This window comes from Haematobia irritans, chromosome 2 (assembly GCF_050003625.1).
Source record: "Haematobia irritans isolate KBUSLIRL chromosome 2, ASM5000362v1, whole genome shotgun sequence".
In the NCBI taxonomy this organism is placed as follows: domain Eukaryota; kingdom Metazoa; phylum Arthropoda; class Insecta; order Diptera; family Muscidae; genus Haematobia; species Haematobia irritans.
This window is the reverse complement of record NC_134398.1, coordinates 108,195,410-108,208,495: the sequence shown is the minus strand read 5'-3', so window position 1 is coordinate 108,208,495 and position 13,086 is coordinate 108,195,410. Positions and strand designations below refer to the sequence as shown.

At 33.5% G+C, this 13,086-nt stretch overlaps 3 long non-coding RNA genes across 3 annotated transcripts; 1 reads left to right on the top strand and 2 right to left on the bottom strand.

Annotated features, from left to right (window-relative positions):
• The first annotated feature begins 4,735 nt into the window (after positions 1 to 4,735).
• Positions 4,736 to 5,270, top strand: LOC142226011 (uncharacterized). The gene is made up of 2 exons (XR_012719565.1): positions 4,736 to 4,898; positions 4,989 to 5,270. It is a non-coding gene; the product is annotated as an uncharacterized LOC142226011 (long non-coding RNA).
• Positions 5,271 to 7,732: 2,462 nt separating this feature from the next.
• Positions 7,733 to 8,188, bottom strand: LOC142223813 (uncharacterized). The gene is made up of 2 exons (XR_012718909.1): positions 8,105 to 8,188; positions 7,733 to 8,014 (listed from the first exon to the last, which is right to left on the bottom strand). It is a non-coding gene; the product is annotated as an uncharacterized LOC142223813 (long non-coding RNA).
• Positions 8,189 to 10,201: 2,013 nt separating this feature from the next.
• On the bottom strand, positions 10,202 to 11,078 carry LOC142223693 (uncharacterized). Its single transcript, XR_012718859.1, has 2 exons — positions 10,494 to 11,078; positions 10,202 to 10,402 (listed from the first exon to the last, which is right to left on the bottom strand). It is a non-coding gene; the product is annotated as an uncharacterized LOC142223693 (long non-coding RNA).
• Between the last annotated feature and the right edge of the window lie 2,008 nt (positions 11,079 to 13,086).

Sequence of the window (13,086 nt, the reverse complement as noted above, 5' to 3'; positions counted from 1 at the left end):
AATTATAAAGAAAACAAGTATATACGGCCGTAAGTTCGGCCAGGCCGAAGCTTATGTACCCTCCATCATGGATTGCGTAGAAACTTCTTCTAAACACTGCCATCCACAATCGAATTACTTAAGTTGCGGTAACGCTTGCCGATGGCAAGGTATCTTAAAACCTCCTAACACCATCTTATAAATTGTATGTAAGTCCATACGTGGTATATATTTAATCAAAAAAGATCGATCCAATACGTCTATAATTCAGTTTGACAAAATAGACATACAATTTTGACAAAATTTTCTATAGAAATAAAAATTTTGACAAAATATTCTATAGAAAGAAAATTTTGACAATATTTTCTACAGAAATAAAATTTTAACAAAATTTTCTATAGAAATAAACTTTTGACAAAATTTTCTATAGAAATAAAATCTTGGTAGATTATTTGTGGCTCGAGTGGCAACCATGATTATGAACCGAATAAAATTTGAACAAAATTTTCTATAGAAATAAAATTTTGACAAAATTTTCTATAGAAATAAAATTTTGAAAATTATGAAAATTTTATTATGAACCGAATAAAATTTTAACAAAATTTTCTCTAGAAATAAAATTTTGACAAAATTTTCTATAGAAATAAAATTTTGGTAGATTATTTTTGGCTCTAGTGGCAACCATGATTATGAACCGTTTGTGTGATTGGACCAATTTTGGTATGGTTGTTAGCGACCATATACTAACACCACGTTCCTAATTTGAACCGGATCGGATGAATTTTGCTCCTCCAAGAGGCTCCGGAGGTCAAATCTGGAGAACGTTTTATATGCGTATAGAACGTTTTATATGCGTATATAACAACCGTGCCAGAATTGGTCCATATCGGTCCATAATTAAATATAGCCCGATATGGACCAATTCTGGCACGGTTGTTAAAGATCATATACTAACACCATGTTCCAAATTACAACCGGCTTGGATGAAATTTGCTTCTCTTGGAGACTTCGCAAGCCAAATCTGGGGATCGGTTTATATGGGGGCTATATATAATTATGAACCGATGTGGACCAATTTCTGCATGGTTGTTAGAGACCATATACCAACATCATGTACCAAATTTCAGCCGGATCGGATGAAATATGCTTCTCTTAGAGGCTCCACAAGCCAAATCGGGGAATCGGTTTATATGGGGGCTATATATAATTAAGGACCGATATGGACCAATTTTTGCATGGTTGTTAGAGACCATGTACCAACATCATGTACCAAATTTCAGCCGGATCGGATGAAATTTTCTTCTCTTTGAGGCTCCGCAAGCCAAATCTGGGGATCGGTTTATATGGGGGCTATATATAACTATGGACCGATATGGACCAATTTTTGCATGATTGTTAAAGACCATATACCAACACCATGTACCAAATTTGAGCCGGATCGGATGAAATTTGCTTCTCTTTTAGGCTCCGCAAGCCAAATCTGGGGATCGGTTTATATGGGGGCTATATATAATTATGGACCGATGTGGACCAATTTTTGCACGGTTGTCAGAGACCATATACCAACATCATGTACCAAATTTGAGCCGGATCGGATGAAATTTGCTACTCTTTTAGGCTCCGCAAGCCAAATCTGGGGATCGGTTTATATGGGGGCTATATATAATTATGGACCGATATGGACCAATTTTTGCATGATTGTTAGAGACCATATACCAACACCATGTACCAAATTTCAGCCGGATCGGATGAAATATGCTTCTGTTAGAGGCTCCACAAGCCAAATCTGAGGGTCCCTTTATATGGGGGCTATACGTAAAAGTGGACCGATATGGCCCATTTTCAATACCATCCGACCTACATCGATAACAACTACTTGTGCAAAGTTTCAAGTCGGTAGCTTGTTTCGTTCGGAAGTTAGCGTGATTTCAACAGACGGACGGACGGACGGACGGACGAACGGACATGCTCAGATCGACTCAGAATTTCACCACGACCCAGAATATATATACTTTATGGGGTCTTAGAGCAATATTTCGATGTGTTACAAACGGAATGACAAAGTTAATATACCCCCATCCTATGATGGAGGGTATACAAATAAAAAAAGTCCATCTCCGGTTTTGGTGAATCAGAGCCAATTGAAAACTTTATTATTAGTATTATATGTAAATATATGTTAACAGGTGGCGGCACAGACGATTCATAAATTTCAGTGGAGCTTACAATTTTCAAATAAGTAGAGACACCTATATCTTATTAGTCAAAGTCGTTGTAAGGCGCAATTATAAAGAAAAAAATAAAAAAGCCCATCTCCGGTTTTGGTGAATCAGAGCCAATTGAAAATTTTATTATTAGTATTATATGTAAATATATGTTAACAGGTGTCTGAACCGTTACAGTTTATTAACAGAGTGTACTGTGACAAAATCGTTTGGCAAGATAAGTAGAGACACCTATATCTTATTAGTCAACGTCGTTGTTAGGCGCAATTATAAGGAACAAAACAAAAAATTCCATCTCCGGTTTTGGTCAATCAGAGCCAATTGAAAATTTTATTATTAGTTATATGTAAATATATGTTAACAGGTGGCGGCACAGACGATTCATAAATTTCAGTGGAGCTTACAATTTTCATTCGGGTTATCAACCCACCCAACCCACGCAAGCGCAATGAATCGTTTGTCACTTTGTTGTATACGGCCGCAAGTTGTCTGAACCGCCCTAAAGAGAAACTTATATCTTATTAGTCAAAGTCGTTGTTAGGCGCAATTATAAGGAAAAAAACAAAAAAAGTCCATCTCCGGTTTTGGTGAATCAGAGCCAATTGAAAATTTTATTATTAGTATTAATGTAAATATATGTTAGTAGGTGGCGGAACAGACGATTCATAAATTTCAGTGGAGCTTACAATTTTCATTCGGGTTATCAAACCACACAGCGCAAGTTTAGCACGGACAATGAATCGTTTGTCACTTTGTTGTATACGGCCGCAAGTTGTCTGAACCGCCCTAAAGAGAAACATATTCTTACTAGTCAAAGTCGTTGTTAGGCGCAATTATAAAGAAAAAAAAAAGCCCATCTCCGGTTTTGGTGAATCAGAGACAATTGAAAATTTTATTATTAGTATTATATGTAAATATATGTTAACAGGTGTCTGAACCGTTACAGTTTATTAACAGAGTGTACTGTGACAAAATCGTTTGACAAGACAAATAAGTAGAGACACATATATCTTATTAGTCAAAGTCGTTGTTAGGCGCAATTATAAGGAAAAAAACAAAAAAGTCCATCTCCGGTTTGGTGAATCAGGGCCAATTGAAAATTTTATTATTAGTATTATATGTAAATATATGTTAACAGGTGGCGGCACAGACGATTAATAAATTTCAGTTATCAACCCACACATCGCAAGTTTAACGCAAGTAGAACGGACAATAAATCGTTTGTCGCTTTGTTGTATACGGCCGCAAGTTGTCTGAACCGCCCTAAAGAGAAAAATATATCTCATTAGTCAAAGTCGCTGTTAGGCGCAATTATAAGGAAAAAAACAAAAAAGTCGATCTCCGGGTTTGGTGAATCAGAGTCAATTGAAAATTTTATTATTAGTATTTTATGTAAATATATGTTAACAGGTGTCTGAACCGTTACAGTTTATTAACAGAGTGTACTGTGACAAAATCGTTTGGCAAGACAAATAAGTAGAGACACCTATATCTTATTAGTCAAAGTCGTTGTTAGGCACAATTATAAGAAAAAAAACAAAAAAGCCCATCTCCGGTTTTGGTGAATCAGAGCCAATTGAAAATTTTATTATTAGTATTATATGTAAATATATGTTAACAGGTGGCGGCACAGACGATTCATAAATTTCAGTGGAGCTTACAATTTTCAATCGGGTTATCAACCCACACAACCCACCCAAGCGCAATGAATCAATTAAAATTTTATTATTAGTATTATATGTAAATATATGTTAATAGGTGTCAGTTACAGTTTATTAACAGAGTGTACTGTGACAAAATCGTTTGGCAAGACAAATAAGTAGAGACACCTATATCTTATTAGTCAAAGTCGGTGTTAGGCACAATTATAAAGAAAAAACAAAAAAGCCCATATATATAACATAAATTTCAGTGGATCTACCCTGTGTAGTGGAGCTCAACACCACCTAATTGCGATTCTCTAGTTTTGGAGTCACCTGGTTGAGGCAATACAAGCCAATTGTAACAGGTGGCGGTACAGACGATTCATAAATTTCAGTGGAGCTTACAATTTTCATTCGGGTTATCAACCCACACAGCGCAAGTTTAGCACGGACAATGAATCGTTTGTCGCTTTGTTGTATACGGCCGCAAGTTGTCTGAACCGCCCTAAAGAGAAACATATATCTTACTAGTCAAAGTCGTTGTTAGGCGCAATTATAAAGAAAAAAAGCCCATCTCCGGTTTTGGTGAATCAGAGCCAATTGAACATTTTATTATTAGTATTATATGTAAATATATGTTAACAGGTGTCTGAACCGTTACAGTTTATTAACAGAGTGTACTGTGACAAAATCGTTTGGCAAGACAAATAAGTAGAGACACCTCCCAATAAACACAGGATGAGCGTTTTTCAAATGCAACAACTTTTCGGTTTGAGGGTAAATATAATGTTCAACATAAATTCAACTTGACTTGAAACAGCTCATCTTCAATACATCTTCAAATTTTTTGCGAAATTGGAAGTACCAATTTGCCAAAATGTTGACGAAATATTTGAAAAGGTGTTGGAGATAATATGAGAAAACAACGAAAAAACATGTGGTTTTCAATAATTGTTTGTGCAACGAAGTTTGTGGTCAATTGGAAGAAATAAAAAACTTGGAAAATTTTAGACAAAAAACTGAATTTACTCCAAATAGTTTCTAATAATAGGTAAGTGAAAATAAAAAAAATTAAATGAAACTTTAAGGAAGACACTAAATATATATCTCTTTGCCGAAAACTAAAATTATGGATTCTAAGTTCTTGAAACATTAAAAAGCTGACCGATAAAAAATGTTGGACAATTAACTGGAACTGATTCAAATAGTTTATAATAATTGTTTATAATAATAGTTTATAATAATAATCTTATTGCAGAAAACTAAAATATTTTGATGCTGCATTCTTGAAACCTTAAGAGGTTGACCGATGAAAATGATGGTGGCTTATCGAAAAGAGAAAGTTTCCATAAATCAAAGTGCAACGAATTAAACTTGGTATTTATGCTTTTCCATATCAACAGCTACTACATGTTAATTCGCATCACATCGATCTTTTAATTTACCTCGCATCATCGGTTTAATTGTCAAAGTCGTTGTTAGGCGCAATTATAAAAAAAAATAAATAAACCATCTCCGGTTTTGGTGAATCAGAGCCAATTGAAAATTTTATTATTAGTATTATATGTAAATATATGTTAACAGGTGGCGGCACATACGATTCATAAGTTTCAGTGAAGCTTACAATTTTCATTCGGGTTATCAACCCACACAACCCACGCAAGCGCAATGAATCGTTTGTCGCTTTGTTGTATACGGCCGCAAGTTGTCTGAACCGCCCTAAAGAGAAAAATATATCTCATTAGTCAAAGTCGTTGTTATGCGCAATTATAAGGAAAAAACAAAAAAAGTCCATCTGTGGCCAATTGAAAATTTTATTATTAGTATTATATGTAAACATATGTTAACACGTGGCGGCACAGACGATTCATAAGTTTCAGTGAAGCTTACAATTTTCATTCGGGTTATCAACCCACACAACCCACGCAAGCGCAATGAATCGTTTGTCGCTTTGTTGTATACTGCAGTAAGTTGTCTGAACCGCCCTAAAGAGAAACATATATCTTATTGGTCAAAGTCGTTGTTAGGCGCAATTATAAGGAAAAAAACAAAAAAGTCAATCTCCGGTTTTGGCGAATCAGAGCCAATTGAAAATTTTATTATTGGTATTATATGTAAATATATGTTAACAGGTGGCGGCACAGACGATTCATAAATTTCAGTGGAGCGCAAGTTTAGCACGGACAATATATATATATAAAGGGTGATTCTTTTGAGGTTAGGATTTTCATGCATTAGTATTTGACAGATCACGTGGGATTTCAGACATGGTGTCAAAGAGAAAGATGCTCAGTATGCTTTGACATTTCATCATGAATAGACTTACTAACGAGCAACGCTTGCAAATCATTGAATTTTATTACCAAAATCAGTGGCAGAAAATCCGCTTTTTTATCGACAAATTTTGTTCAGCGATGAGGCTCATTTCTGGTTGAATGGCTACGTAAATAAGCAAAATTGCCGCATTTGGAGTGAAGAGCAACCAGAAGCCGTTCAAGAACTGCCCATGCATCCCGAAAAATGCACTGTTTGGTGTGGTTTGTACGCTGGTGGAATCATTGGACCGTATTTTTTCAAAGATGCTGTTGGACGCAACGTTACGGTGAATGGCGATCGCTATCGTTCGATGCTAACAAACTTTTTGTTGCCAAAAATGGAAGAACTGAACTTGGTTGACATGTGGTTTCAACAAGATGGCGCTACATGCCACACAGCTCGCGATTCTATGGCCATTTTGAGGGAAAACTTCGGAGAACAATTCATCTCAAGAAATGGACCGGTAAGTTGGCCACCAAGATCATGCGATTTGACGCCTTTAGACTATTTTTTTTTGGGCTACGTCAAGTCTAAAGTCTACAGAAATAAGCCAGCAACTATTCCAGCTTTGGAAGACAACATTTCCGAAGAAATTCGGGCTATTCCGGCCGAAATGCTCGAAAAAGTTGCCCAAAATTGGACTTTCCGAATGGACCACCTAAGACGCAGCCGCGGTCAACATTTAAATGAAATTATCTTCAAAAAGTAAATGTCATGGACCAATCTAACGTTTCAAATAAAGAACCGATGAGATTTTGCAAATTTTATGCGTTTTTAAAAAAAAAAAAGTTATCAAGCTCTTAACAAATCACCCTTTATATATATATATATATATATATATATATATATATATATATATATATATATATATATATATATATATATATATATATATATATATATATATATATATATATATATATATATATTATATATATATATATATATATATATATATATATATATATATATATATATATATATATATATATATATATATATATATATATATATATATATATATATATATATAATATATATATATATATATATATATATATATATATATATATATATATATATATATATATATATATATATATATATATATATATATATTGTCCGTGCTAAACTTGCGCTCCACTGAAATTTATGAATAGTCTGTGCCGCCACCTGTTAACATATATTTACATATAATACTAATAATAAAATTTTTTGTTTTTTTCCTTATAATTGCGCCTAACAACGACTTTGACTAATAAGATATATGTTTCTCTTTAGGGCGGTTGCGGCCGTATACAACAAAGCGACAAACGATTCATTGCGCCTTGCGTGGGTTGTGTGGGTTGATAACCCGAATGAAAATTGTAAGCTTCACTGAAACTTATGAATCGTATGTGCCGCCACCTGTTAACATATATTTACATATAATACTAATAATAAAATTTTCAATTGGCTCTGATTCACCAAAACCGGAGATGGTTTATTTTATTTTTTTTTATAATTGCGCCTAACAACGACTTTGACAATTAAACCGATGATGCGAGGTAAATTAAAAGATCGATGTGATGCGAATTAACATGTAGTAGCTGTTGATATGGAAAAGCATAAATACCAAGTTTAATTCGTTGCACTTTGATTTATGGAAACTTTCTCTTTTCGATAAGCCACCATCATTTTCATCGGTCAACCTCTTAAGGTTTCAAGAATGCAGCATCAAAATATTTTAGTTTTCTGCAATAAGATTATTATTATAAACTATTATTATAAACAATTATTATAAACTATTTGAATCAGTTCCAGTTAATTGTCCAACATTTTTTATCGGTCAGCTTTTTAATGTTTCAAGAACTTAGAATCCATAATTTTAGTTTTCGGCAAAGAGATATATATTTAGTGTCTTCCTTAAAGTTTCATTTAATTTTTTTTATTTTCACTTACCTATTATTAGAAACTATTTGGAGTAAATTCAGTTTTTTGTCTAAAATTTTCCAAGTTTTTTATTTCTTCCAATTGACCACAAACTTCGTTGCACAAACAATTATAGAAAACCACATGTTTTTTCGTTGTTTTCTCATATTATCTCCAACACCTTTTCAAATATTTCGTCAACATTTTGGCAAATTGGTACTTCCAATTTCGCAAAAAATTTGAAGATGTATTGAAGATGAGCTGTTTCAAGTCAAGTTGAATTTATGTTGAAAATTATATTTACCCTCAAACCGAAAAGTTGTTGCATTTGAAAAACGCTCATCCTGTGTTTATTGGGAGGTGTCTCTACTTATTTGTCTTGCCAAACGATTTTGTCACAGTACACTCTGTTAATAAACTGTAACGGTTCAGCCACCTGTTAACATGTGCCGCCAACTGTTACAATTGGCTTGTATTGCCTCAACCAGGTGACTCCAAAACTAGAGAATCGCAATTATGTGGTGTTGAGCTCCACTACACAGGGTAGCTCCACTGAAATTTATGTTATATATATGGGCTTGTTTTGTTTTTTGCTTTATAATTGCGCCTAACAACGACTTTGACTAATAAGATATAGGTGTCTCTACTTATTTGTCTTGCCAAACGATTTTGTCACAGTACACTCTGTTAATAAACTGTAACATAAATTACAGTGGAGCTACCCTGTGTAGTGGAGCTCAACACCACCTAATTGCGATTCTCTAGTTTTGGAGTCACCTGGTTGAGGCAAGTCGTTTTAGGCGTCGTTGTTATGAATCGTCTGTGCCGCCACCTGTTAACATATATTTACATATAATACTAATAATAAAATTTTCAATTGGCTCTGATTCACCAAACCCGGAGATGGACTTTTTTTGTTTTTTTTTTCTTATAATTGCGCCTAACAACGACTTTGACTAATGAGATATATTTTTCTCTTTAGGGCGGTTCAGACAACTTGCGGCCGTATACAACAAAGCGACAAACGATTCATTGTCCGTGCTAAACTTGCGCTGTGTGGGTTGATAACCCGAATGAAAATTGTAAGCTCCACTGAAATTTATGAATCGTCTGTCGCCACCTGTTAACATATATTTACATATAATACTAATAATAAAATTTTCAATTGGCTCTGATTCACCAAAACCGGAGATGGACTTTTTTTGTTTTTTTCCTTATAATTGCGCCTAACAACGACTTTGACTAATAAGATATATGTTTCTCTTTAGGGCGGTTCAGACAACTTACTGCAGTATACAACAAAGCGACAAACGATTCATTGCGCTTGCGTGGGTTGTGTGGGTTGATAACCCGAATGAAAATTGTAAGCTCCACTGAAATTTATGAATCGTCTGTGCCGCCACCTGTTAACATATATTTACATATAATACTAATAATAAAATTTTCAATTGGCTCTGATTCACCAAAACCGGAGATGTTTTTTTTTTTTTTTATAATTGCGCCTAACAACGACTTTGACTAATAAGATATAGGTGTCTCTACTTATTTGAAAATTGTAAGCTCCACTTCCATTGGCTCTGATTCACCAAAACCGGAGATGGGTTTTGTTTTTTTCTTTATAATTGCGCCTAACAACGACATTGACTAATAAGATATAGGTGTCTCTACTTATTTGTCTTGCCAAACGATTTTGTCACATATATATACCTGTTAACATATATTTACATATAATACTAATAATAAAATTTTCAATGTTAGGCGCAATTATAAGGAAAAAAACAAAAAAGTCCATCTCCGGTTTTTGTGAATCAGTTTTTGTATTTCTTCCAACTGACCACGTACTTCGTGGCACAAAATGTATTGAAAACCACAAAATTCGATTTCCTCAAGAGCGTTGGTGTCACAAAATTGTTGTAAAACTCATTAAAATTCGGGCAATTCGCAAGGAACTTGATAACCAGTGAGTTAGAATAAATTTCCAGTAATTTCAATTCGCAAAATAACAAATTAAACCGATGATGCAAGTAAATTAAAAGATCGATGTGATGCGAATTAACATGTAGTAGTTGTTGATATGGAAAAGCATAAATACCAAGTTTAATTCGTTGCACTTCGATTTATGGAAACTTTCTCTTTTCGATAAGCCACCATCATTTTCATCGGTCAACCTCTTAAGGTTTCAAGAATGCAGCATCAAAATATTTTAGTTTTCTGCAATAAGATTATTATTATAAACTATTATTATAAACAATTATTATAAACTATTTGAATCAGTTCCAGTTAATTGTCCAACATTTTTTATCGGTCAGCTTTTTAATGTTTCAAGAACTTAGAATCCATAATTTTAGTTTTCGGCAAAGAGATATATATTTAGAGTCTTCCTTAAAGTTTCATTTAATTTTTTTTTATTTTCACTTACCTATTATTAGAAACTATTTGGAGTAAATTCAGTTTTTTGTCTAAAATTTTCCAAGTTTTTTATTTCTTCCAATTGACCACAAACTTCGTTGCACAAACAAGTATTGAAAACCACATGTTTTTTTCGTTGTTTTCTCATATTATCTCCAACACCTTTTCAAATATTTCGTCAACATTTTGGCAAATTGGAAGTAATTCGCAAAAAATTTGAAGATGTATTGAAGATGAGCTGTTTCAAGTCAAGTTGAATTTATGTTGAAAATTATATTTACCCTCAAACCGAAAAGTTGTTGCATTTGAAAAACGCTCATCCTGTGTTTATTGGGAGGTGTCTCTACTTATTTGTCTTGCCAAACGATTTTGTCACAGTACACTCTGTTAATAAACTGTAACGGTTCAGCCACCTGTTAACATGTGCCGCCACCTGTTACAATTGGCTTGTATTGCCTCAACCAGGTGACTCCAAAACTAGAGAATCGCAATTATGTGGTGTTGAGCTCCACTACACAGGGTAGCTCCACTGAAATTTATGTTATATATATGGGCTTGTTTTGTTTTTTGCTTTATAATTGCGCCTAACAACGACTTTGACTAATAAGATATAGGTGTCTCTACTTATTTGTCTTGCCAAACGATTTTGTCACAGTACACTCTGTTAATAAACTGTAACATAAATTACAGTGGAGCTACCCTGTGTAGTGGAGCTCAACACCACCTAATTGCGATTCTCTAGTTTTGGAGTCACCTGGTTGAGGCAAGTCGTTTTAGGCGTCGTTGTTATGAATCGTCTGTGCCGCCACCTGTTAACATATATTTACATATAATACTAATAATAAAATTTTCAATTGGCTCTGATTCACCACACCCGGAGATGGACTTTTTTTGTTTTTTTTTCTTATAATTGCGCCTAACAACGACTTTGACTAATGAGATATATTTTTCTCTTTAGGGCGGTTCAGACAACTTGCGGCCGTATACAACAAAGCGACAAACGATTCATTGTCCGTGCTAAACTTGCGCTGTGTGGGTTGATAACCCGAATGCAAATTGTAAGCTCCACTGAAATTTATGAATCGTCTGTCGCCACCTGTTAACATATATTTACATATAATACTAATAATAAAATTTTCAATTGGCTCTGATTCACCAAAACCGGAGATGGACTTTTTTTTTTTTTTTTTTTTATAATTGCGCCTAACAACGACTTTGACTAATAAGATATAGGTGTCTCTACTTATTTGAAAATTGTAAGCTCCACTGAAATTTATGAATCGTCTGTGCCGCCACCTGTTAACATATGTTTACATATAATACTAATAATAATATTTTCAATTGGCTCTGATTCACCAAAACCGGAGATGGGTTTTTTTTTTTTTTTTTTCTTATATATATATATATATCGTTTTCTTATATATATATATATATATCGTTTGTCGCTTTGTTGTATACGGCCGCAAGTTGTCTGAACCGCCCTAAAGAGAAACATATATCTTATTAGTCAAAGTCGTTGTTAGGCGCAATTATAAAAAAAAACAAAAAAGTCCATCTCCGGTTTTGGTGTATCAGAGTCAATTGAAAATTTTATTATTAGTATTATATGTAAATATATGTTAATAAAATATATGTTTCTCTTTAGGGCGGTTCAGACAAACGATTCGTTGTCCGTGCTAAACTTGCGCTTTGTGGGTTGATAACTGAAATTTATGAATCGTCTGTGCCGCCACCTGTTAATATATATTTACATATAATACTAATAATAACATTTTCAATTGGCTCTGATTCACCAAAACCGGAGATGGGTTTTTTGTTTTTTTCTTTATAATTGCGCCTAACAACGACATTGACTAATAAGATATAGGTGTCTCTACTTATTTGTCTTGCCAAACGATTTTGTCACATATATATACCTGTTAACATATATTACATATAATACTAATAATAAAATTTTCAATGTTAGGCGCAATTATAAGGGAAAAAAAAAAACAAAAAAGTCCATCTCCACTTCGTGGCACAAAATGTATTGAAAACCACAAAATTCGATTTCCTCAATAGCGTTGGTGTCACAAAATTGTTGTAAAACTCATTAAAATTCGGGCAATTCGCAAGGAACTTGATAACCAGTGAGTTAGAATAAATTTCCAGTAATTTCAATTCGCAAAATAACAAATTAAACCGATGATGCGAGGTAAATTAAAAGATCGATGTGATGCGAATTAACATGTAGTAGTTGTTGATATGGAAAAGCATAAATACCAAGTTTAATTCGTTGCACTTCGATTTATGGAAACTTTCTCTTTTCGATAAGCCACCATTATTTTCATCGGTCAACCTCTTAAGGTTTCAAGAATGCAACATCAAAATATTTTAGTTTTCAGCAATAAGATTATTATTATAAACTATTATTATAAACAATTATTGTAAACTATTTGAATCAGTTCCAGTTAATTGTCCAACATTTTTTATCGGTCAGCTTTTTAATGTTTCAAGAACTTAGAATCCATAATTTTAGTTTTCGGCAAAGAGATATATATTTAGTGTCTTCCTTAAAGTTTCATTTAATTTTTTTTTATTTTCACTTACCTATTATTAGAAAC